The sequence below is a fragment of the Schistocerca serialis genome, chromosome 3, assembly GCF_023864345.2.
Source record: "Schistocerca serialis cubense isolate TAMUIC-IGC-003099 chromosome 3, iqSchSeri2.2, whole genome shotgun sequence".
Lineage (NCBI taxonomy): Eukaryota > Metazoa > Arthropoda > Insecta > Orthoptera > Acrididae > Schistocerca > Schistocerca serialis.
Genome location: NC_064640.1, coordinates 83,359,468 through 83,373,254, shown reverse-complemented (window position 1 = coordinate 83,373,254; position 13,787 = coordinate 83,359,468). Strand labels below are relative to the sequence as shown.

General features: G+C 44.7%; 1 pseudogene; it reads left to right on the top strand.

The window, feature by feature from the left end:
* The first annotated feature begins 11,502 nt into the window (after nt 1-11,502).
* LOC126471668 (5S ribosomal RNA) lies at nt 11,503-11,620 on the top strand (annotated as a pseudogene).
* Nucleotides 11,621-13,787: the final 2,167 nt, after the last annotated feature.

The following is a 13,787-nucleotide window of genomic DNA, read 5'->3' as shown; positions in this document are numbered from 1 at the left end:
CCTTTATAAATGAACCACACTTTCCTAAAATTCTCCATCAACCGAAGTCAAATATTCGCGTTCTCTCCTACAATCCTTACAAGCTCATTCCCTTTCATACTGCTTCGCAACGTTACGCCTGAGTGTTTAATCGACTTGAGTGTGTCAAGTGGCACACTGCTAATGCTATACCGGAGCAATATGGGTTTGTTTTTCTTACTCGTCTACATTAACTTACAGCTTTCTGCATTTAGAGGTAGCTGACATTCATCACACTAGCTAGAAATTTATCTAAGTCATCTTGTATCGTCCTACAGTCATTCGACTACGACACCTTACCGTACTCCACAGCATCGTCAGCAAACAGCCGCAAACTACTGCTACTTTGTCGGCCAGACAATTATGTATGGCCGGCCGGAGTGGCCGTGCGTTTCTAGGCGCTACAGTCTGGAACTGCGTGACCGCTACGGTCGCAGGCTCGAATCCTGCCTCGGGCATGGATGTGTGTGACGTCCTTAGGTTGGTTAGGTTTAAGTAGTTCTAAGTTCTAGGGGACTGATGACCACAGCAGTTAAGTCCCATAGTGCTCAGAGCCATTTGAACCATTTCAATTATGTATGTTGAAAGTAACAGCGGTCCTATCACACTTCCCTGGGCACTCCTGACGATACTCTTGTCTGTGATGAACACTCGCCGTCGAGAACAAGAAATTGCGTTCTGTTAGTCAAGTAATCTTCGAGCCACTGACATATCTGGGTACATATTCCATACGCCTGTGCCTTCTTTAATAAATTGTAGTGTGGCACCTTGATGGAAATCTAGGAACCCTTCGTCCACAGTTCGCTGGATACGATGTGAGAAAAGTGAAAGCTGAGTTTCGCATGAGTGATGACTTTTAAAACTGTGCATATTTGTGGAGGGAAAACTTTTCATTTTCAAGGAAATTTGTTATGTTCGAACTGGGAATATGTTCAAGGATTCTGCAGCAAAACCGGCTTTAAGGATATTGACCCGTTATTTTGCAGGTCCATTCCTTTGCCATTCTTGTATGGAGGACTCACGTGCGCTTTTCTCCAGTCCCTTGGGACTTTGTGGTGGGGAAGAGATTCATGATAAAAGCAAGCTAAGTAAGGGGCCAATGCTGTAAAGTACTTTTTGTAAAGCCAAACTGGGATTCCATTAGGACGTGGTGACTCATTTGTGCGTTCAACACTTTCAGCTGTTTCTCTACAAATTTTAAATGATTCAAATGGCTCTGAGTACTATGGGACTCAACATCTGTGATCATCAGTCCCCTAGACTTAGAACTACTAAACTTAACTAACCTAAGGACATCACACACATCCATGCCCGAGGCAGAATTCGAACCTGTGACCGTAGCAGCAGCGCGGTTCCGGACTGAAGCGCCTAGAACCGCTCGACCACAACGGCCGGCTGTTTCTCTACACCACGGATGCTTATTACTATGTCCTCTATACGAGAGGCTGAACAACGGTCGAACGACGGCATGCTTGTTCGCTTCTCCTGCGTGAACAATTTCTTAAATGCGAAATTACATTTTTTGGCTTCACTTTTGCCGTCATCTACTGCCACACCAGACTAGTCAACGAGTGACTGGATGGAAGCACTAGACCACTTAGTGAATTTATGTAGGACGAGAGTTTTGTCGGGTTCTCGGCAATATCTTTTGCCAAGGCATGACGGTGGTAGTTGTTGTAAGCTTCATGGATCGATCTTTTTACAGATGCATGAATTTCTATTAACTTCTGCCTGTCGTCATTTGCACTTTCTCTTTTGAACGGAGAGTGCTATAGCCTTTGCTTCCTCAGCATTTTCCGAATTTTGCTGTTAAGTGGCCGGCCGTTGTGGCCGAGCGGTTCTAGGCGCTTCAGTCCGGAACCGCGCTGCTGCTACGGTCGCAGGTTCGAATCCTGCCTCGGTCATGGATGTGTGTGATGTCTTTAGGTTAGTTAGGTTTAAGTAGTTCTAAGTCTAGGGGACTGATGACCTCAGAAGTTTAAGTCCCATAGTGCTCAGAGCCATTTGAACCATTTTTGCTCTTAAATCACCGTGGGCCTTTTCCGCCTTTAATCAATTTACTCAGCACATACTTCTCCAGACTATGATTTACATTCCGTTGAAATATTGCCCATAATTCCTCTACGTCCATCTGGAACTAAATTACGTGATTTCCATTGTCTAACTGGGACGTTAACAACTGCCTGTCTGCTCTTTCTAGCTAAAATACTCTCCTAGTCTTCTTGATTGACGTATTAAGTTTAGTAACCAAAGTCGCTGTAATGACATTATAGCACTAGTCTCTGTCTCTAACCTAACTCCATTGATTAAGTCTGGCCTATTTGTAGCCACGAGGTCTAAAATATTTCCATTGCGTGCGGGCTGTCGAGCCAGCTGCTCAAAACGGTTTCCGAAAAACATATTCAAAAGTATTTCGCAGGCCTGACTGACTGTACCCCTGCAGTGAATCATTATACATTCCAGTCTAGAACTGCGCAGAGTAGCCGAGGGGTATGAGGTGCCTTGTCACTGTCAGTGCGGCTCCCTCCGTCGGAGGTTTGAGTCCTCTCTCGGGCATGGGTGTGTGTGTTGTCCTAACTGTAACTGGAAGATATCGAAGTAAAGAAAAGAAAACTAGAGTATACAGAGAAGGCAACTGCTATAAAGGACGAATACAAGCTGCAAATGGAAAAGGAAGAGGCTATTGCGGATGTGCAAGCCAGATTTACAAACGGCTTTAAACAGAGTGTATGGAGAAATCTGGCTACGACTGGGGAATACAAAATGTTAAGAGCAGTGGTAATCGGCCATATGTTGAAGTACTGACAGGAAACTATGTTAAAGGAAACACGAAAAATCTGGTTATCAAACTCCTTTCATCCTTGGATCTACTTAACAAAGAGGAACACACCACCTGGAAATGTGGTAGGCTTGATATCACACGCTTAGCAACAGAAGAACCGTGTTCAGACCTTAAAACCAACGGAGTAACAACCATTAATGGCAGTTCGTACGCAAAACTTGTAAACTTTAAGTTGTACACCGAAATTCCGCAGGAATGTGCAGCAGAAGAACTGGCAGCCTACACCTAGGAGGATGTGGAATTTTATAACAACAGTGTCATGGAAGAAATAAGAGGAAAAATTAAAATCCCCAAATGTCCGGTCTAGAAGAACTGCCAGAAGGAACAGAACTAATTGTTAAATCCATAAAAGCAGTAGTTTACAGGGAAAAAAATTAGCTATATACTGGAGTTGTCAAATTACTGGCTGGAGAAATAAACAGATGATTCAGCTGTGGATTTAAGCTACAAGTTAAAAATTAAATTGGACCCTACTATATCTACACCTAACAACAATAAGTAAAGAGTTGTTTTCCGTATGTAAATGTAGATGCAAAAGTTAATGAAGATTTGGTACTAGGATATTTGCTTGCCTCACTCACTAATCTACCAAAAATCCTGAGACATTTCTCATATACAATGATCCATGGTCATGTATTTCAGACGTGGAAAGTGGGTATTCCGATGACCTTGAAAAGTAGTTGAAACTAGATAGTTGAAAGTACAGTGACCCCCTTTCCGTACCTGTATGAGGGGAGGTAAGAGGGCCTCGATTTTCCGCAGTTTGTGGACGCCTATCGATGAGAATGCACGTTCATCTACCGCCGCCCCCTCTGCAATCTTTTGGTATGACGATTTTCCCCAGTACATATGTTGCATTGTGACCCATTCATTAGGAGTGCTGGTTTTCTTACTACAATTCTGAAGTGTAATTAGAACTGTGATGCATTTTTTCCATCAGTTGTGGTAGCGTGAATTGGCTTCAGTTACTTGAGCTGCAGGGTGGTTTTTGATCAGGTGCCTGTAGCGAACTCTGACGTCAAATAACGATAGATATTCTCCTCAGCTGTAAGCTTACCGGTAATATACTTTTTAAACTCCTCTCTGTCCAACACCAGCACCATGTCAGTTGAGCATATTTCCCACCAAAAAGAATAAAGAGAGTAACTTACATCCCTGCCTTTTTTCCTGCCTGCTTGTAGATGAAGGGAAGGTAGAGTTTGAGTGTGTCACTAGTTTCGAGTGGTACTGCCAAATTTTTTTCCCAGCATAATAGCACCAGTTACATGGTATCGTCAGTTTTTGAGCTGTTGTGCGATTTTAGGCAGTCCTTGTGTAGCGCTATGCATACAGTTGTGTAATTAGGCCTGGTCTGCCGGAGTGGCCGAGCGGTTCTAGGCGCTACAGTCTCGAACCGCGCGACCGCTACGGTCGGAGGTTCGAATCCTGCCTCGAGCATGGATGTGTGTGATGTCCGTAGGTTAGTTAGGTTTAAGTAGTTCTAAGTTCTAGGGGACTGATGAGCTCAGAAGTTAAGTCCCATAGTGCTCAGAGCCATTTGAACCATTTGAATTAGGCCTGCTCTTTTTGATTAATTACGTAATTACGACCTATCTTCACTTCATTTTCCTGACCAACATAAATAAGGTACATTAACCTAACCCTCTGCTCCGGTATCTGAACAGTGTCCGTGTGATGGGGATGTACATGGGCTTTCCATCTGGTAGAACCAGGGTTCGAGTCCCAGAAAGGGCACCGCTATTTTTAATTTCCTGTCGACTCCTGGATAGGGGTTGGGGTGGGGTGTCAGCACAGTCCTGGGATAAAGAAATTCCTGCCAAAATTCGAAATTCCCGCCAAAATTCGAAAATCCCGCCAAAGGTCGAAATTCTCGCCAATATGGTAGGTGGGGGAAGGAGGAGGGGCGGGGGAGGGTGGAGAGGGGGAAGCGGGAAGGGGTTGCGGCCTTCGTGCATGCTGAGGAAAAACATGACATCATCTAGGGATGGGGGTGGTTGTGGTCAGGGGTGGGTGTGGGCTTGGTCTGGGCTATAAATTCATCAATATGTCGTCTAATCTGTCTTTCTGATACATGTTCCATGACTTGCTAAATAACTCAGAGCTTTCTACTTCTGGTTTCAGCCTGCTCTCACTTCCAAGAGGAGAGAACTTTTCTGGAGGGCAGCGAGTTCGAGAACTCTGTTACTAATACTTCGACAATTTACTGATAAAATTTTGACAGTCGATGTGTCTTTACTGTGAACGCTGTCTGATTTCCCTATCTGTGTATCGACTGACGAGTCCTTATCAAATACCTTAAACTACTACCTACCTAAAAAATATAAAACTAATAAACCATCTGCACCCCATAAGTACTCTGCTATCCGAATAGTTGTTTCCTTTGTGTAGCGCAATCCTGAAGGGAATCCTACAATTCCCCACCCAATAAAGGAAGTTCAGAAATCTGCAGCCAAGACCACCAGAGAGTCGACAAAGTCCTTGGCTGAGACCCTCCGCTCGGCTCCACACCGAAGGACCCCACTGAGTTTGGGAACAATGCTGCAAATTTAGAGCTCTGTTTCCACCCCACACCCGGGGTCAACGGCCTTCACAATCTCCGCCAGCCGTCTAAATGGGCAGAGGAAGGCTTCAGAGCCCAAGTGACAGGCGTCGTTTGTGCCGACATGAGCCGTAACATACAGACTACTGCACCACGCACGCTCGATTACCGCCGGCAATGCCTTCTCCACATCTTGAATGATCCCCGCAGCAGACATACTGAGTGCACATTGGCTTTCTTTCCGGCCTCGAGCGCTCTCTGCCCAAGAGGCTCCATAACGTTGGAGCTCTCGCTAACTAGCAACCCCCCCCCCCCCCCCCCGCCCCCTATGTGTGCCTTCTCGGACAGTGCTGAAGGAGTGGTCCCTGTCCACTCGCGGGGTGCGTAGGCGAGACCAGACGGCCAGTATCCACATTGGCCCTCCACGTCGAGCGACCGAGCGACGAGAACGCGCTACCACTAGCCACTCGTCCTCCTGCGAGGGTGGATCAACCGTGTCAAGCACACTCTGAGGTGCCTCAGTAGCAGAGCGCGTGGGCGAGGAAAGAACACCAGAGGTGTCTTATGCAACGCACTAGATCCTAGGCCACCGCTACACCTCGAGGCAGCAGCCTGAAGACGACTGCCTGAAGGTGAAAGCACATTCAGCTGTTCGCGAACTGCAACCACCTCATCCAGAGTCCGCATATAGCATTCACAAATCTTAACCATCCCAGTATCAATAACTTAATAATTGAGCATTAAAACACGGACAGGGATCTAGATATGCAATTTGCTAACCTCCTGATGTGTCACCAATGGAGACGCCTTATGAGCTGTATAAGTGGTTGTTCAGCAGAAATGAAAACTGAGCTACAAATTGCCTGACAACACTTTATAGTTACAAAACCGTGAGACTATACAATTTACATAGAAAAAACACGCAACAAACTTAAGAAATATACCATTCCATAAATGTCTAAGGAGCTAAATGCCTAACTTGCAGCTTTCCAGGTATTTACTAGACGGCAGTAGGAGCCTGACTGATGATTACTGGGCTCAAACGAACCGCCCCTAGCTCTTAAAAACAAACAAATTAGTAACAAACATGCTACTGACTGCCTGAACTTACATTTAGTTACAAAACGCGAGAATACATCTCTTAAACAGAAAAAAACCACGCACGAAAATTATGAAATATACTACCACGAAAACACAGAAAAAGCTAAATACGTAACTTTCCGCATTCCAGGTGTGTGCTGGGCTGCAATAGGAGCCTGACATGTTTTTCTGTACGGATTACTCAGCTGCATTATGTAGCGAGAAACGAATGCGATGATATTGCACTACAAGGAAAAGCGAAAGACGTAGTAATAACGGTAGAAGGTCGTCGGCAAATTACTGTATGTAATGGCACTTAATTTTACTATGCGGATGATATTGCCATCAGAGGTATTAAACGAAGTCTGTTTTTTAATAGAACGTCATGTATTTTAGCGTTATTCTAAAAGCTCTTAAAGAGACGAGTTCAGGCTTTGAAATGTTTAGCAGAAGTTTCTGAGAAATGTGCTAAAAGTAAGAGGCAAGGCAGCTGGCTGCGGCAGTGCAAACACCGAGGTCTGGGCGCTCGTGCTAGGTTGGATCGTTGTATTAAACATGAGGAGATATAAACAGTTTTCTTCATTCCAGGCTGAAACGCTAAATGTTAAAGCAAATTTCCATTTTAAAATATTGTAGCTGACTCTGTGCCTCTACCGTATAAAGTAGGGCCGAGTGGAAATACGGGTTATCTCAGTTTCCCCGCCCTATCTTCTTGCTGTCTGACGCTCCATTTCAGCACACTTCTCAGAAACCTCTGCGAAAAGTTCCTGCCTCTATACTAATGCGAGTTATTACACTGTACATGTCTTTTAAAGAGCATTCGAATGTCTTTAAAAAGTTTACCATTCGAATTAAATAAAACCATGGTTTCTCCAAACCAGAGCTAATACAAGAATAAATAGCATTAACCGTACAATGAAACTGGATGCCCATCTGCGTACTATTATTTGCCAAAATCTTAATTTCGGTATCACGAGCGGTTTGGAGAAAAACGTACAGCGATAACCTAGAAAACAGAAATACGTTATACTCACTTAAGAAACACAGAAGTACTGCATATTCACTTAAGAAACAGGCAGCGTTTCTCTCTTTGCATGGAGACTGTTTATACATTGTGTGGGACTACTCAGAGGAGAACTAAGTTCAAATTCTGCCTAGATGCAGCTAAAGAATGATCGTGGGTCAGAAGGTCTGCTACTGTTCATCAATTCATTTCACTGCCAGAAGAACACAAGCTGACGGCTAAATCGACGCATTAACTCGACAAATATCTCTAATGGTGTGTAAACTTGCTGAGCGTCGCCAAGTTTAAAGTCAATATTTGCTAAAGCCCAATTAAGCTCGGACGGAGAGGCCGTTTGTGAAGCAAAAGCACCTAGAACAAAGCTGTTCCTTCGCACTGGCCGAACACACACTGATCACGTGAGACCTCCAAGTGTTTATTGAGAAAACATAAAAACGAAAGGGATTAAGATTTTTGCACTTTTGAGTAGTTATGTAAGTTTGATCCAAAACTTTTAGTACTTCGTCCAGTAGGAGGCTCTTTTACCCGTTTGGAGAAGCCGGGCTGGTAGCCACCATCGTTACAATCGTTTCTCGAATAAGTGTTTTATTACGACAGAAACATTAACCAGACGTGGCCTAGAGATTGGAAACCACTTCGCGCAATATTCTTCATTTGTATCACTATCATCTTATATTTAATATACAGCCGTAGCACATCCCTACAGAGAATGTGACAAATTCATCTACAGTCAGCACATACCTTGTTCTTCCCCACCACCTGACGAAATTACGAGTTTTTTCTCCAATCTCCTGCCTTAGGAAAAGAGTTCCATAACATGCTGTATGAGAACGTTGGTTCTTCACTTTCATTATATACACTACTGGCCATTAAAATTGCTACACCAAGAAGATATGCAGATGATAAACGGGTATTCATTGGACAAATATATTATACAAGTACTGACATGTTATTACATTTTCACGCAATTTGAAATCAGCACCCAGAACAACCACCTCTGGCCGTAATAACGGCCTTGATACGCCTGGGCATTGAGTCAAACAGAGCTTGGATGGCGTGTACAGGTACAGTTTCCCATGCAGCTTCAACATGATACCACAGTTCATCGAGAGTAGTGACTGGCGTATTGTGACGAGCCAGTTGCTCGGCCAACATTGACCAGACGTTTTCCATTGGTGAGACATCTGGAGAATGTGCTGTCCAGGGCAACAGTCGAACATTTTCTGTATCCAGAAAGGCCTGTACAGGACCTGCAACATGCGGTCGTGCATTATCCTGCTGAAACGTAGGGCTTCGCACGGATCGAATGAAGGGTAGAGCCACGGGTCGTAACACATCTGAAATGTAACGTCCACTGCTCAGAGTGCCGTCAATGCGAAAAAGAGATGACCGAGACGTGTAACCAATGACACCCCATACCACCACGCCGGGTGATACGCCAGTATGGCGATGACGAATACACGCTTCCAATGTGCGTTCACCGCGATGTCGCCAAACACGGATGCGACCATCATGATGCGGTAAACAGAACCTGAATCCATCCGAAAAAATGGCGTTTTGCCATTCGTGCACCCAGGTTCGTCGTTGAGTACACCATCGCAGGCGCTCCTCTCTGTGATGCAGCGTCAAGGGTAACCGCAGCCATGGTCTCCGAGCTGATAGTCCATGCTGCTGCAAAACGTCGTCGAACTGTTCGTGCAGACGGTTGTTGTCTTGCAAACGTCCCCATCTGTTGACTCAGGGATCGAGACGTGGCTGCACGATCCGTTACACCCATGCGTATAAGATGCCCGTCATCTCGACTGCTAGTGATACGAGGCCGTTGAGATCCAGCACGGCGTTCCATATTACCCTCCTGAACCCACCGATTCCATATTCTGCTAACAGTCATTGGATCTCGACCAACGCGAGCAGCAATGTCGCGATACGATAAACCGTAATCGCGATAGGCTACAGTCCGACCTTTATCAAAGTCGAAAACGTGATGGCACGCATTTCTCCTCCTTACACGAAACATCACAACAACGTTTCACCAGGCAACGCCGGTCAACTGGTGTTTGTGTATGAGAAATCGGTTGGAAACTTTCGTCAGGGCAGCACGTTGTAGGTGTCGCCACCGGCGCCAACCTTGTGTGAATGCTCTGAAAAGCTAATCATTTGCATATCACAGCATCTACTTCCTGTCGGTTAATTTTCGCGTCTGTTGCACGTCATCGTCGTGGTGTAGCAATTTTAATGGCCAGTAGTGTATCACAGCAATACATAGTATATACAATGAAGAAATAAAGCTTGAAACCCCATCGTCGCAGGGGTACGGCGAGTACGGCGGGCGAGCAACGAAAACAGTACGTTGTGTGGCGCTGGACTCGACGCCAGCGAAGTCGCATGAAGTAATGACGGCAACAGCAGCCTCACCACTTGGCTATGGTCGACGAATATTCGTCCGAATAGCCGTAGCTATTTGCATGGTTAGAAGTTTGAGGAAAGTCTATTGGACTATATTACTTTTGAGACCACGTAATCGTACAACGATGTTATGTGTCTTACACGTCAGTAGTTTGATAGAGCATGGCATATAACATGCTCGGGCATAAACAAGGTACAGCCGTAACCATAGGAATAATTTGCTGCGGAGGGTAGCTGTGCGGTCTTGGGCGCCTTGTCACGGTCCATGCGGCTCCCCCCATCAGAGGTTCGAGTCCTCCCTCGGGCGTGGGTGTGCGCGTTGTCCTTAGTGTAAGTTAGTTTAAGTTAAAATAAGTAGTCTGTCAGCTTAGGGACCGATGATCTCAGCGGTTTGATCCCATAACAGCTTGCCACAAATTTCCAGAAATAGAAATAATTTGACTAAAACACTGAAACTGATAATCATCACGAAATTTCATTTTGACCGTAACATTGAATAAATACTGTGTTAAAAACCACCATTGAACCTTAAACATGGGAGAACACAGGAACAGCATGCCCCAGGAAACTCTTTTTTACATGAAATGTTCAAAATGTCATCTTGGATACAACTGGTTAAGTAGTAGTTTTTAAGGTCAGAGATTCCGTGATAGGTGGGTAGGAAATCTCTGACCTAATCGTTTTCTGAACCTGAAACAACTGATTTTTAATTGGCCTTCAATAATGCTCTTTGGAACCACACGTAATGCTCCACGGATACATAGGGGCACTTTGGATTTGATGTGACTGTGGGTTTATGCACGTACCAATGTCAACAGAGGATATTTTGAGCTTTTCACAAAAGAAAGAGTTTAGTGGTGGTATGCTGGTACGTTCTGTTCCTGCTTGATTCTCTAGATCGTTGTTCTACAAAGATCTGTAGGAAGTGAATCACAACACAGTAATAAAGAGTTTCCGGATCCTGCTGCATATCACATTGTCTTCTCCTCTGTGTTCCAATGAGAACAGTAGTCAAAGTACACTGTTAAATTAAATGCTGTAATTCACCAGTATTTAATTCGCAAATGCCAAATGTGTAAAATTAGTATCTACCAAAAATAGTATTTGACAAACAAGATGTATTACGTAACCGCTGCCGTAACGTGGAGCTGGGGCAAGTTGTTAAAACTCCAGACTTGATAGTCCCAGTGCCTCATTAGACAAGTTAGGATGGTTGCAAACGTACATGTTACGTGACTACTTTAGACGTGGCAGTGACAGGTTATTTTCGTGCCGATACTCATTTCCGAACATAATAATACGTAGTCTCTTACGTTGAAGAACACCATAACTTGTTGTAGAACAGATTATAAGATATGCGGATGGCATTTTGGCTAACTGTCTGTTGGCTTCTTCTCAGATTCTTCGGCCGACGTTTGTCTGATCATTTTTCTGGCTCTTCGCCAGCACGAGTGGCTGTCATTGTCAAAGCTTTACCCTCCATTGATGGTGATGGACTGCAGTCGAAGTCGCGGCCGCATATTATGTGTATCTGGCTCACCAACGTCCAAGGGCGTTTCTGTGGTCATTTCCGGTGCTGTTCTCCTCAATACTGCCAACGGCCTTGCCGTAGTGGTAACAGCGGTTCCCGTCAGATCACCGAAGTTAAGGGCTGTCGGGCTGGGCTAGCACTTGGATGGGTGACCATCCGGTCTGCCGAGCGCTGTTGGCAAGCGGGGTGCACTCAGCCCTTGTGAGGCAAACTGAGGAGCTATTTGATTGAGAAGTAGCGGCTCCGGTCTCGTAACCTGACCTACGGCCGGGAGAGCGGTGTGTTGACAACTTGCCTTTCCATATCCGCATACAGTGACGCCTGGGGGCTGAGGACGACCACGTGGCCGGTCGATACCGTTGGGCCATCCAAGGCCTGTTCGGATGGACTTTACTTTTTTGGTTTTTCTTCTCACACTAGCTGAAACGGTAGTTCGCTGCAGTGCAGGAATCCGGGATCCGTTCACCTTGAGGCTTTCTTCTTTTTTATTGAAGCTGTTCTCATGTTTTTGTATGTCTATAGCTTCTCTGAACAAGCTGTTCTCTACAGCCAGAACTTCCGTGTCGGCGAATTTTACAATATGCTCTGCCACAGCCAATTTCTCCAACTGCCCTGGAATTTTGCTATTTATTGAAGCAACCTGCATCCAAATCCGATGTTCAGTTCGAATATTAGATAAGTTTTTAATAAAGTGGAAATTAGAATTCGTGGAGGCGAGTGACAGGGCTGTCCGACCACTCTCACACTAGGTGACGAGGTGCAGCTGCAGGAATCGTGTGATCACTCCAAGTGGGTGGATACCGGATCCCAGAGGGAGGGAAAGAGTTATCTTGAATGTCCTAGGAGTTTGGGTTGGAATACTTCAACCGAATCTAAAAATTAAGACGCAGTTTGAGGGGAAAGACAAGCCTTGTCAGCATCGGCTGTCCCTACAGGGCGGTAGAAAAGGAATAGTCCTTCCAAAAAAATACGTTTTGTATGAAACAAATCGATTCTAAAATTATCCAAGAGGGACCCGACTAAGTATAATCGTGGATTATTGCAGTAGCTAAATTATGATTATTAGGGAAAGTGATGTGTCTGACGCCATAGGGTGAGAAAAAGCTACAAATTGGGGTAGTGGCCCCGTGTTCTAAAAGCAGATCGTAATGGGTATTGGCTGCGGTCAGATCATGTTGCTGGTGGCAGCTCAACGTCAGGGATACAATCAGCTTTATTCTTACTTCATACGATGCTTGTGAAGTACTGAAACACAGTAATCAAAGCCGTTTCATTAATCTCGCATATAGTCACTTTCTGCATACTTTTGACGCTGAGTTTCTTGTTGCACATTGTTCAAACACAACCAACCAGTAGCACTGGAGGAGGAATGGGTTGAGTTTTTGGCTTATTTAGATATATACCTTTTCTCCAGGCCCCATGTTTCCTATAAGAAGTCATGAGTGAGTGTATACGCATGTATCCGGAATTTCAATGTTTACGCCGACAGCCAGAGTAGCATCATAACATAGATTTCTTAGCAGCCTAACCTGGAGGGAAGTCTTAGAAAAATACGAAAGCTGATAATAGAGCCAAGGGAATACGTACAATTTCTTATGCTGTGGTTGGTGAGGCCTAGCAGGACATCTTTTTCCCACCATCGGTTTGAAAGGAGAGCCGTTTTTCGGCGAGAACCATGATTCTCATCCTGACTGACCCTGGGTAAATGACCAGAGAAGCTCTGAGGATCTGTCTAGTTCGATAGAAGACGTAGATATTTCAAAGTGTTATTTTGGCTGCATAAATGTTGAACACGTTTTATACCAGATGCGTTTATCCTATGGAAACGATTCGACGACCCTCTTTTGATTATTTTATTAGATTTTGTGAGAGTGTAATTTTATGACCACTGCTTTGTTCAGAGTTCAGCCAACGTCTGTTATATTAAGCACTGTGGGGTTAACGTTTGTTAAATTAGTCTATCATTAACTCGTGTATCGAACAGAGAATTTTGTGTGAAGTTTAATGCTATTTCAATGATTGATTCCTTCTGCCTAGTAGAATGTTCTTTGTTTATTGGAACTACACGTGTTCACGATCTGACGCCAACTAAGCTAAGCTTATGTGTTGAGAATTATAGTACAGCAACCATTTATCTGCTTTTTTATATAATCTTGGCAATCACCTATCTTTGACGTGATGATACACACTTCCCACTGTGTTGTGTGAATTTCTAAGGGACCTGCTGAGGTCATCGGTCCCTAGCCTTACACACTACTTAATGTAACTGAAACTAACTTACACTAAGTACAACACCCATGCCCGAGGGAGGACTCCAACCTCCGGCGGGAGGGACCGCGCAATCTGT